Below are 14,094 nucleotides of genomic sequence, written 5' to 3' on the forward strand. Positions count from 1 at the left end.
TTTTGCGGGGTGGGGGGTTTACTAGGGATTGAACTCAGGGGCATTCAACCACTGAGCCACATCCCCAGCGTCTCATTGAGTTGCTTAACACCTTGCTTTTGCTGAGTCTGGCTTTGAACTTACAATCCTCCTGCCTCAGCGTCCTGAGCCGCTGAGATTACAGGCCCCACTGTGCCCAGAACAACTAGGTTTTTTTTTTTCCCATCTTTTATATTTAAATTATTTAGTTCAAAAAGAATGTTGGTTATTTTATTCTAGATAGATCCCCCAATTCTCCGCTTAACATGGCTGACCTACGCAGGTGACACCAAACAGGCCCTTCATAAGTCTCTGGCCCTTGTTGGGTACAGTCAATGGGGAGCCCTGGCACAAGATGATAGAGAGATGAGAATGAGTTCCAAATTTTCACTTCTCTGATTTACTTCCTGTAAGCTTACCTTGAGTAGATTACGTCCATTGAACAAAGATCACTGTTCTACACTTGGAATGAAACCACCATATGACTCAGTTTTCCCACTCCTCTACATATACACAAAGGACTTAAAATCAGTATACTATAGTGATGCAGCTATATCAATGTTTATAGCAGCTCAATTCACAACAGTTAAGCTATCGAACCAACTTAGGTGCCCTTCAACAGATGAATGGATAAAAAAAAATGTGGTACATACACACAAAAGAATATTATTCAGCCATAAAGAAAAATGAAATTATGTCATTTGCTGGTAAATGGATGGACCTGGAGACTATCATGCTAAGTGAAAGAAGCCAATTCCAAAAAAATCAAAGGATGAATTTTCTCTCTAATATTCAGTTGCTGACTCACAATAGGCAGGGGGTTGGAGGGGTGGTGGTTCACCGGACTGGACAGTGCAGAATGGGGAGGAGGAAGAGGAGCTGGGAATGGGAAAGGCAGTAGAATGAATCGGACATAACCTTCCTATGTTCATATATGAATACACAACCTGTGTAACTCCACATCATGTACAACCACAGAAATGGTGTAAGTTATACTCCATGTATGTATGATATGTCAAAATACATTCTACTGACACATACAAAAAAAGAACAAATAAAAAATATTTTTTAAAAAGATCACTGTTCTAATCAAAGTGCTTTAGTTTACAACATGACTTTCTCTCTTTTTTGAGTTCTGATATCCTCTCTCTCTGATAGCTCTTTGAGTCTAGGGTGAGAACAACAGCTCTGCTTTTGGTAGCCTCTGGTTTCTGAACAATTCCTTGAGGTTTTCCTAATCCACATTTGGCTCCACCTCTTGTACTTATTCCCTTTGTTAATAAGCCCACCTTGAATTATCTTAATGCTATCATTAGTTCTGTTTCCTGTTGGAAAGTTGATAGAACATATGTGGTTTGTACAGATTGGTCAGTATTGGTGGCAAATCTAAATCATAGCCTTCACAGGCTTTCTTAGTTCAGATCATTTTGAGGATGGCATTTGTTCTTATGCTTCCATTTAGGGATAATCAATATAGAACACTAATGTTTTATTATTAAACAAAAACATAAAATATAACAATATATTACAATAGAATATATGATTACTTTATAATATGTGGAAGAATTTAGTACAATATGTAAAAGTAAGTAAAATAAACAAACCCAAATCCTCTTATCTACCATTCCTTTCAATTTTTTTATTTTCATATAAATATATACACATAATTGAGACCTCTAGAGATTATTACAAAAAATGCAATTTCCATATAACATAATTTTCTCATTTATCAATATATCATGGCCCTAATTAATAATGTATGATATCCTATAATGTTTCAATGTTTGAGTGAAAGCACTCCCATTATTGATGGCAACTTAAGTAATTTCCAGTTTTTAGTTATATATGAACAATGCTGTAGCAAAAATACTTGTATGTGTGAGTGTGTGTGTGTGTACACACTGCTCTTTTTTTTTTTATAGAATTAACTCTTCGAAGTATTTACAAATAACAGAGTGTATTCATTTTTCAATATTCAGAGTTTAAAATTGCTATAATTCGTATGTTAAAATGTGTATGTTGATGCTGGGGCTGGGGCTCAGTGGTAGAGCATTTGCCTCACATGTGTGAGGCACTGGATTTGATCCTCAGAACCACATAAATAAATAAATAAAGATACTGTATCCATCTACAACTAAAATATATATTTTTTAAAAAATGTTTATGTTAATATAAAAATTTAACAGGCATAAGTATACTTTGGGAGCACCCAAAATATTAGTATAATTTTGTCTGCCAATGAATAATCTGAATCAAAGTGGGCATGTGTATGAAGTTTCAGTTCATTGGGCTGTTTCTGATTTGAATATAAACTACATCAGTGAAATGTTTTCAATATTACTTGAAAAGATATTAAGTCTGAATTTCTGGTTGACTTTAAATATATAAATTTTAAAATGATCTGTTTTTAAAGTAAAAATAATAAAGTCATTTCAACTGACAATGAGCCTTTTTAACTACTTTTACATGTTTACCAGGTACAAATCATGACAGGTCTTGAACTTTTAGCACACTGAAAACTTAACTAGAAAAAATCAGAACAAGATAGTTTTCACTTTTTTCTAACTAAATTCATTATGAATTTAAAGTATATTTTAGGAACTGAAGGTTAAATAAGTTCAGAAGATATTAACTTAATAGAAAGCTAGGGAAATTTTGTCAAAAAACACAAGGATATAAGAATCCTTCAGCTCAATAAAGATTTGAAGGCTAGATAACTTATTCCCATGATAATTCTGGCTTTTCCATTTCCAATCATTTAAAACCAGCATTGAGTACTTTCAAGTGCACTAAACAACTTACTAAGCTCCCATTGCTTTTTTAAAAATTCTTTTTAGTTGTTGATAGACGTTTATTTCATTTATTTATATGTGGTGCTGAGAATCGAACCCAGTGCCTCACACATGCCAGGCAAGTGCACTACCGCTGAGCCACAACCCCAACCATCCCACTGCTTTTAAACAAGTGTAGTGGAAGGCTAAAAAGGATGGAATGCAGTGTTTAAATGTAATCACGAAATAACTGCTCAAATTTACATTTATATTCTGAATCTTAACCAAAATAAAAATAGCTCACTTTTTTTTTAGTTTTTATTACATGTTTGGCATATTAAAAGCTCATGTATTTAGTACTTAGTCCTTACAAGGAACCAACAAGATAAGATTATTTATTATTCCCATTTTATGGAAGAGAAAATTGAGACAGAAAGGTTGAGTAACATACACAAGATCAGAGGTTGGAGCCATAATGGCAGCCATGTAATTTTGCAACTCCCAAGTTCATACACTTAAGCACCTCCTAAAAGAGGAGCTAAGTTCCACAATATTTCATCCACAAAAAAAAAAAATGGCATAGTAAGGATTAGAATGGAAGACATGTAATTCATTCATGGTTATGTCTTTTTTCTATATATTTTTAACTACTGCAATATATAAACATATTCTCTAGCAATGATACTTCTATTTACACTAACTTAAAGAAAATTCAATAGAACATATGCTTCCATCTTTCCCCAATCTAAACACATCATTTCAAAAAGTAATACTCTTATTTCAGTTCCTTAAGCCCTTATTATACAACTGAAGTGTGCTGGCTCATGGAGTAGCTGACCTGGCTCCACATCCTGGTTCTTTCACCTTAACATAATACTTGGATCATCAAGCACTTTTGATCTAACTACTTCCACTAAATTTGGCTTGTAATGTGGCCAACTTATGAAAATTTAAAAATGAACTCTTATGTGATTCATTTCTAATAGAGAGTCATGCTCTGAGTCACCAGGCCAGTGGACTAGCTAACACTTTAGCAATCTTATCAAAGTAGAAAATATGACCATTATCACAACCAAATTCAATACACAAATGAATCATGATGACACTATTCCAAGCATCTATTATTTATCAGAAAATGTTTAAGAGTTGATTTGTGTGTATCTGTCATTTTCCAAACAATGAGGTAAAGTGAGAATTTTACTTTTTCTGTCATAAATGAGGAAACTGAAGCTAGAGTAATAGTAACTTGCTTGCCCAACATCATGAACTGATAAAGTAATCAATTCAGTGTTTAAGAACTTTCATTGAAAACCAAACCAATATTCCTTTCAGTATGCCAGATTATCCCTTAAGGAATTATTTCATTTCTCCCAATTATTTCAAAACTGATGAATATCCAATGTTTGTGATAAGTAATGTATTCAAATAACACTAATACCAATGGTAGAAGTGATTTAATCTAATTTAAATAACCAGAACACATAGAATTTACCTACATCATACAACTTAAAATTATAGAAATTTAAACATTTTAGTTACATTCCCTCCATATTATTTACAAACATTATAATAATCAATAAGTTAGATTTCCTAGAATCTGAAATCACAAAAATTAATGAGAAACATTAAATTAAATTCTCTGATAACATGAGCCAAAAAATGAAAATCCTCATTATGATTCTAAGTAATGTAAACAATTATATATATACACACACATATACATATATATACTAATATATATATATATATATATATATATATATATATATATATATACATATACACATTATATACATACACACTAGGCATATAGTTCTTGATTATCAATGTTTAAGATTGAGCTATGTTTAAATTTATTAAAACAGTAATGGCTAGAACATTAAAGCTAAGCTGACACCAACTTAATACAAAACTGGCTAAACTAAGACTTTATTTTTAAATGAAATTTATTTTTTTCTGGTACAAGTAAAAAACATAAAAATTGTATATTTCAGCAGGTTAATATAATGCTTTGAGATATAAATATATACATATATATATAATATGATGTTTAAATGAGGTTAAACCTATATCTATCTCCTCAAACATCATTTCTTGATGGTAAAAATTTTCAATATCCTTTCTTCTAGCTTTTTGAAATAAACATTATATTATTATTACATGCTTAGAGTGAAACAGACAAAATGAAAGTAAGTATATGCTAAGTAAATATATTCTAAGTTTTCTATCATTAGTACTTGTTGTTTTTAATTTTAAGACTTTTAAGAAATGAATGTTTTCCATAACTTGAAAAACAAAACCCATAATATTTTTCTTCCTAAATTATGTAAATCCATAATTCCATTTCAAATTATAGTTGCTTTCTATTAAGACAAGGAATTTTACATTGTTTAATGATATGACAAATACATTATTATGCTTATGTTAACTATAAATATTTTAAAAATTCCTCTGAAACATGAAAAAATATAACTTCATTAATATCAAATTTCATCATTTGTCCAAAATGTCCCTCTTTTTTCCTGTACACAGGAGACAAATTATAATTTGTATCTTGTGATTTTCAAAAAATGCCAATTGCTTTTATTACCACAGTTTCATTAGGCCAGCTGTGGATTCTCTAATAGGGATTAATTTTATTCTGGTGCATGGAAAAGCATTAATACTAATCTCCTATGAAAGTATTATTGGTGAGAAGCTGATTACTGGCTATTGAGGGTTGAAAAAATTATTATTAATAATAATAATAAACCTCATCAAATAAATAAATAGTACTTACTAAAAATAGTTGCATTTCTAATGACATGCTAAGATATCCAAATATCAGATAAAACAGAAGCAGCAAGTTAATAAGATAATTTATTAAGTTGTTCAAGATTCAACGGATTTGGTGTCTACCAAAGAAAGTATTTAATATTGATTTGTAGCTTCACCAGTATTTAGTTACATAATTTTTGGTTATCTAAACATCTATTCCTCAATTTTTTATCATTTATAAAAATACAAATTATACTTTAATTACTTAACAATTATTTGTTAGGCAGCCACTATGTGTGACTGGGGTAAGTACTAGAAATAAGTAAACAAAATAGACATGTTAAATCAGATAACTATACTAAACACATCTGTAAGCTCTATTTATTATTTTTATAGATAATATGCTAGATATTTAAACAGTATGTTTAAAATTTTTTTTCACAAGTTGATGGTAATTTATTACATTTTGCAACTTTTACCCTCTCAGACTGCCACTCTGGACAAGATGACATAGATTCCTTTCTTCTAACTCTTCCTGCTACCTACTAACGCTATATACAACTATAAAGATTGGAAATAATGTAAGAGACAAGCAAAGGAAAAATCTAAAATGTGCAAGGAGAAAGACTGAACTGCTTAGAGATCCCAGAACTGGGAGGAAAACTGTAGTTACACAGCATCCTATAACCTCCTATCCAAAGAGAGAAGGTAGTCTAGGACTAGCATGTCCTGACACCCAACAGAGCCAGAATAGGTAGCCTGGATAGGTCCATTCCTTCTCAGAATTGAACAGAAGCCCCATTGAGTCAATAGCACTGGCAAAGAGAATCTGCGGTGACCCCCACTGAGGATAAACTAACAAACCTTCAAGGAAAGTGTCCTCTGTCTTTGTAAGTACCTGGGGCTCCTCACCCAGACCAGATCCACAGGACAATACCATCAAATTGGATCCACCCTGAACAACTTTCCTGCCAAGAAAGAGCACTGATTGCTGGGGGGCACCAGCAAAGGGAAACTTGCCACCACAAACACCCAGTCCAGAGAAGGATTTCTGTCCTCCACAGGGAGGGTTGCACCCTGCTTTAACCAACTTCTGGCCTTAGAAGATACCCCTTTCCCCTACTAAGAGATATCAACAGAAGAGGGGAAGTTGCCCAGGAGGCTATCCCCACCACAATGAGCATCCTGGACAGAAAGCACTCTTCCTCCTGCAAGGTCAGAGACTTTCTTTTCCCCACCTAGAGGTATCAAAGGAAGCCTGAAGGAGGGAAAATCCTTCTGGTTCCTAGGGCATCATCAGGAGGAAACACTAGGAACCTCACCACACCAAATAACACAAAACAGTAAAGATAAGACCACAAATATTCTGCAAATTCAAGTCATTAGAACTGCAGCCCACTAAAGTAGGCCAGGACCTATGAGCCAAACCTAAACAGAATTGCTACCTACTAAAATAAAGGGCTTAAGTAGGGCCCCGAGTCTCCTAAATGAATAGCGCTCCAGGGACCTGTGGGACAAAAAACAAAGAATCTCAAAAGTCAAGGAGAAAGAAAATAGGGCTGAAGGAGAGTTTGAAAATTAATGACTGAAAATATTACAAATTTGGTGAAAGATACATATTCATGAAGTGAACCCCAAACAAGAAAAATCCGAAGAAATAGATGCCAAGACACACCATAATTAGATTTCTAAAGACTCTTCGTTTTTACAAAGAAAAAAAGAATATTGAAAGCAGCCAGAAAGAAAGAGAACTTTGCCTACAGGAGTTCAGCAATTCAAATGATAGCTACAGCCTTTCATTGAGGACCTCTCCAGGAGCTAGCTCAGCTGAAAAGCATGCCTCACCCTCCTCTCTCTAGATCAAACCTCCTTCCTGAAGGAGGGTGGGGATCACATCCCATAACTTGGGAATCTAAACCTGGCCCCCTGCCCAATAATGATTCCTTTGGAGATATAAAGGTCCAGCCCTTGCCCCAACTCAAAACAACTCTGAAGGGCATTGTTGAGATTGTAACACACTTTAAAAGTTCCCATTTTATCTCCTTTCCCATTCTTCAACAGATTTGTATTCTAAGAAAGCTCTCTAGTTGGTAACCTATGTACTACTAATGTCTATCTCAGAGTCTACTATCTAGAAAACCAACCTCACAACTGTAATTATGGGTATGGGTGATTGATAGCAGGAGACACCAGGGCCTATTCAAATTAAAATGAGTGTCTTTGGCCAACAGCTGTTGCAAGCTCTTTTAAGAATGTGGGACACCTGATGCTTCTTGGCCCTTAGCTTTAAATCTTAGTTTTAAATTCCAGGACAAGAAAAGCCTCCTTTGACATATTTGAACCTTCATTAACAAACACTAAATTTTGTTTCTAATTTCAATATTAATAATTCAAATTTTAAGTTTCATCTCAAAAGTCTAACAAATAAAATTTAAATAAATACATTTAATGTTATAACAATGGTACCAGATTATGCAGTCAATTTTGGAGCGAAGGGAGGGATAGTGTAAAGCATTTTGCAAATTCCTTTTTTTGTACAAAAAAATATTTTTTCTATACCTATAAAAATTAGTATGAAGAAAACAAAGAAATAAATCCTTGAACATAGAACTATTCTCACAGATCTGAATAATGTAAATATAAAAAGCCATGTGTTTCTTATGTAAAATTTTTCCCTGTAACTTAAAAATCTCAAAATATAGTAACCCTGTAGCTTTTACTCATTGAACAGGTTATGCTGGCTACAGAACTTGCCAAAATCATGCTACAGGTGACTTTTCTTCTCAGCATTTGGTGAGCTCATTAGTCCTAGTGCACAGAGAGTCTTCCCAAGCCACTATAATTTATCCCAACTTTTGAGTAAACACCAAGGAATCTTGAGGCCTCCAATTTGCTTTATCTCATGATCATGCCTTCTCTCCTGTGCAGTACAACCCCTGCTCCTCTTTATTAATGCTAACTGCCAGGCACTTTCTGCAGTCAAATGGACTAGACCTAATAATAATTCCCTTCCCACCTCTCAATATTCTGGGTATGAGGAACAATTAAAGAAGGACTGTTTAGAGTTTAACACTCATTGCCTAACAGTCAATATCTTCTACCTCCTTTGTGGTTCTCAAGAGATTGATGGTCTCAATTATGCAATCATCCTGAGCTGACTGATTCAACCACAGTCAATTGGTAATGATTCTACCACTAATCCAGTGGACAGATGAAATGAGCAACATCTGACTTAATATGTGAATGAGGAAAACAACCCAGTGGATTAGCTAAACAGAGAACAAATAACCTAATTTGGTCTAATTCTTTCCTCCTACTATTAAGAAATATTATGTTGTCTCAAAATATATATGCAACTTTATTCTTGTCCAGATTATGACATCTCTTTTTTTCTAGTGCCTCCACTAAATGAGTTATCTCCCAAATTAGGATTGTGAGAATTAAAAAAGACTTTAGGCTCTCAACAATGCATATAAAGTGTTCAACATGTGTTAGAAATTGTTTTCGTAGGATCAAAAACAATGCTTGTTATACAATAAGCAATCTATGAATGCCTAATAAAATAAATAAAACAGTAATAAGAACATGAATGTTTTTAAAATGCATTGTAAGTGGAGTTAAATAAAAATCAAGCAAAACTCTGAATGTAACAATCCTTATCATTACAAAATTAAATGCTTCCTTTATGAGATTTGAACAGATACTTATTCTCAACAGCAATCAGCAACTTAATTATCATATACTGAGGAAGATGAAAATATAAAAATAAATGAGAAATAGAAAGGAGAACTTTGTTCATCAGAAACTTAAGATATATATTTGAATTTTCCTGAATGTTAGGATTTCTGAATTGGTACTTCAGGAAATGCTATTAATAACTAAACACAGACCACACCTTTATACCATCTAAATGATGTTGAACATCATGGCTGACAAAAAGAAGATAATGCTGATTTATATCTTGAGCATAAAAAAAAAGACCAATTATTTTTATAGTTTTATGTCCCTCATATATATTTTCAATATTAATAAGCTAATCATTTTTTCACATTTTTCCCCTCAAAAAATTTCCTCTTATGGTAGTTTCCTGTTTCAAATAACTATATGAGAACCTCAGAAGGCACTCCTAAGGCCAGTTAGTAATTCTTTAATTTATACTGTGATTTTAATGTTCTTATATTTGAATTCATAAAGCAATGAAACAAAATTAGTAAAATCAGCATGAATTTTTATTTTTATACTTAGAATGCTATACCACAAGTCATGATAATAGTGCTGTCAATTAACAGAAACAGCAAAGATACTACTCACAGAGATGATTCCAAATGTCAATAATGTCCCCAGAAACCCTCTAATATAACTGAAGCCCATTAAATCTCATTTATTAACCATCATGCCAGTATTTAAACAAGGAAAGACACATATGTTATCACTCATTATATCAAATATCCATCAGAAATTGACCTATGAAACTAATTCCCAACAATGATTTTTGAGCTTAACATCTATAACATACAAACAAAAACAAAGAGTAAAAATGTTAAAAAATTGGGAGAATTGTGTGTCATTCTAAGTTTTGTTGGAAAGGGGAAACTTTTAAAGCAAACAACTGAATTCTGAAGGGAAAGTATATGTCATAGACACATATATACATGTCTGGCTATATGTCATTATATTTACATATATATAAAAATGTAAATATATTTCAGATATTCATGAATACATATATAAAAAGTTATATTTTAATATCAAATATATTTGTTTTCTATTAGAAGTCAGTTATTTTGAATATATGTATATATTTACATATACATAAATATCTATAAGAATTCTTCTTGTGACCTAGAAAGAGCTAATTATTTGCCTTCTTTCTGATGATGGTGAATTTTTCAAAAATCCCTTTTCAATGTAAAGCTAATAAATCTAAATTCTCCAAGTGCCTAAATAATCATTTCAAATGAGTACACAGGAAAAGTCTCAATTTTAGAAACATTTAAAGAAATGGAAAATATTTTCTGAAAGCTAACCCTTTCAAATGTCAGGCTGATGCCCATAGATTAGATTAGACACCTTCTTTTGGTAGTAAATCAATAATTACTAAAATACGTACTGGGGTATGGATTAAAATTATGTGCAATCTTTCCAATAATTGTAAAAATATAACATTTTAACATTTGTTACCATCATCAATTTGGATGTATACGAACTGACCCAAGATTTTTAAATCCTTAAGAAGAGAATATATAGCAAAACAAAATTATGACAGCACTGCCAAATGCCCATTCCAGAATACTCTCCATGGGTTCCTTTTTCATGTATTTTTCACTCATTACTAGTCCATTGGCTTTATGGGTTTAGGATAAATTAAAAACAGTATCTTTCATATTGTTCAAAATAATTGCTTTGTGACAGCTTCTGGTAAGAAAGTGAAAGATTAACCAAGTCAGAAACACTGCTTTTATGTATGTATATCTATGTAATTCATCTTAAATGACATTTTTAAGTACTTTGCCACCAGAAAACCTATTTCAATATAATTCAAAATATTTTCTTGGTCATTTCTTGTATCATTGAAAATATTCTCAGGATATAAAAACTTTAAAACATTATTTATATAAAATTAACACACTGTGGCATCCTGTAGTACAAAAATCATGATATGTTACAAAAAAAATTGAAAAGTTAATAGTGAATTAGTTCTATCAATCCCTTTAGATTGTTGAATTGCAACACTTCATTGAGCATACCTCACCATTTCTAATAATCTCTGGATATCAAATATATTTATCCCTGACATTTAAAGTATGATATAAATATGAATAGTAGTTCCTTTATTTTCTTCATCTAATGACAACAAGATGTTGTGCTTTGCCTGCTGAGGACATCACTAATGGGTCATCATTTCTCAACTTATTCCCCCAACAAAGTTACCTTGGGAAAAAATATTTTTTTAATATATATAATATATACTATATATATATATATATATATATATATATATATATATATATATTAGTATAATATCCTAACTCTCCTCATTGGATGCATTTTTTATCTCAAAAGGAATGGATGAAATTATGACAAATGTTATTTTCTCTCTGTGGCTGAAGGGTAGGGAAGTTAGTGCACATGTGTGAATATCTGTATGCAATCAGGAGGAGTACAAATGGATAAAAACTTCACTGACAGAAATAGAAATTCTGTGTCTAAATAGTAGAGTTGGGGAAGAAACGGAGTGCTTCCTTGCTATGTCCAATTTTAAAGGTATATTTTAAAATTTTTCTAAACATGGGATGTCTTCACTACACCAGTCTCCAAACTGGGAAACATAGGTAAACCCACAGAAAACTGGGAGCAACCAACTAGAAGAAAGACAAATAAGGTTGAGGCTTATTAGAGAGACTAGCATATAGCTGCAAAATAAAGCTATATGGTCAGAGTCAGAAAAACCAAAAACAGACCCATGTGACAGTATAGTGTGCTAACAAAAGTGCAGAAAGAATGACTTTAAATGTTTCCTTCTGATCTATAATCCAAATTTTATGAGCAAATGAATATAAGCCTAGAAATCTCTAACTGTAAACAGAATTCTAAAGTTTGTTATATTTGGTTAGGAAAATTGATTCCCAAAATATTTCAACGATTCTTCAAAATTAGCTAAGGAACGTCTTTAGGCTTATATGTCTTTAATCATGAATGAGAAGTTCTTTTTGAAGTATTTGAATTGCTTTTAGTAAGATTTGCAATCATTCTGAACAAATTATAAAACAGCCTAGAAGAAATAATGTGCTATGTTATATTAATGCATTCCTTACTTCAGTAGATTGAGCAAAGATGATTATAAAAGTGAAATGTGTAACCTTATTCACTCTTGGGATCTATTATTGAAAGATTAAGAATGAAACTAAAGTCTTTTCAACACTTATGAAAGGCTGTTATCTGAAGGCTGTTTTTTAAAGCTAAATTATACAAAATATCTATGAACACCAAAGAAATTCTGATTAATATGCTATTGCCTGGCAGACAATATATGCAAGCAATAATTTTGATTATGGCCTTAGGGGAACAAGAGGATTCTTTAATTCGCATATTTTAATAGAGTCATTGCAAATTTGTTATATTGTTCCTCATCTAAACTCCACAGTAATTGATTGTATAAGTCAGAGTTTCTCAATGATTGAGACATAGATAATTTTTACATGGTACATGAAAAGCATTTTTTCCTTTCAATGCATTTGATTTAGTTTAATGTGTTAAAAAGAAGGACTGCTTTAAAAAAAGTATAGCTAGAAGATTGAACTCATGGGTTCATGGGTATTATTACTTAATAGTAAAGTAAATTAAAAAAAAATCTAAAGTTTAAATCAATTTAAAGTCATAATAAAGAAAAAATACATGAATGTTTTACTTAAAATATTAAATAATCTATATCATATATACTTATGGCAAAAATCATGATATTGATCAAATAATGGAATTGTAATAGTTATCAAAAGTTTTCCAATAAAGAAAAGCCCAGAATGCAATGGATTCACAAATTCTACCAGACACTTAAAAAAGAACTTAATATGAACCCTTCTCAAATTATTCCATGAATTGGAAAAGGAAGGAACACTGCCAAACTCATTCTATAAAGCCAGTATCACCTTGACACAAAAATCAGACAGACATATTAAGGGAAGAAAACTTCAGATCAATAAACTTGATGAATATAGATTAAAAAAAAATTCTTAATAAAATATCAGCAAACCACATTAAAAAAACACCTTAGGAAAATAGTATATCATGATTACATGGGGCTCATCTTAGAGAGTCAAGATTGGTTCAACATATGCAAAAATAAATGTAATTCACCACATAAATAGACTTAGGAACAAGAGTCACATGATTATCTCAATAGATACAGAAAAAGCATTTGACAAAGTTCAGCAACAATTTATGCTTAAAACATAGAAAAACTATATAAAGTGTTTATGCTTAAAACACTAAAGAAACTATGTAAAGACTCAGTGTAAAGCCAACATCATACTGAATGGAGAAAAACTGAAACCATTTCCTCTAAAAACAGGAACAAAATAAGGATGTCCACCACTCCTATTCAGTATAGCCCTAGAAACTCTAGCCAAAGCAATTAATCAAGAGAAGAAGAAATTATAAAAACAAGGGCTGGGGATGTGGCTCAAGCAGTAGCGCGCTCGCCTGGCATGCCTGCGTCCTGGGTTCGATCCTCAGCACCACATACAAAGATGTTGTGTCCACCAACAACTAAAAAAAATAAATAATTTTTTTTTAAAAAAAAGAAATTATACAAACAGAAAAAGAAGAAAACTGTTTTCTGATGATACTATCTGATATTTAGAAGATCCAGAACACAACCAGAAGAGTTCTAGAGCTGATAAACAAATTTAAAGGTATGTTTTAAAACTTTTTATATCCTGAGAATACTTTTAATGACACAAGAAATGACCAAGAAAGATATTTTGAATTATATTCAGATAGGTTTTCTGGTGGCAAATCAATTGTTTTCCTGTACTCCAATAATGAATCT

General features: G+C 31.9%; 1 protein-coding gene and 1 pseudogene across 1 annotated transcript in view; one reads left to right on the plus strand and one right to left on the minus strand.

Annotated features, from left to right (window-relative positions):
• Positions 1–14,094, minus strand: part of Macrod2 (mono-ADP ribosylhydrolase 2) — a 1,899,209-nt gene that overhangs the window by 1,448,214 nt on the left and 436,901 nt on the right. The gene's annotated exons all lie outside the window — the stretch shown is intronic.
• The window catches only part of LOC143393510 (VIP36-like protein pseudogene), a 36,689-nt pseudogene that overhangs the window by 2,520 nt on the left and 20,075 nt on the right, over positions 1–14,094 (plus strand).

This window comes from Callospermophilus lateralis, chromosome 3 (assembly GCF_048772815.1).
Source record: "Callospermophilus lateralis isolate mCalLat2 chromosome 3, mCalLat2.hap1, whole genome shotgun sequence".
Lineage (NCBI taxonomy): Eukaryota > Metazoa > Chordata > Mammalia > Rodentia > Sciuridae > Callospermophilus > Callospermophilus lateralis.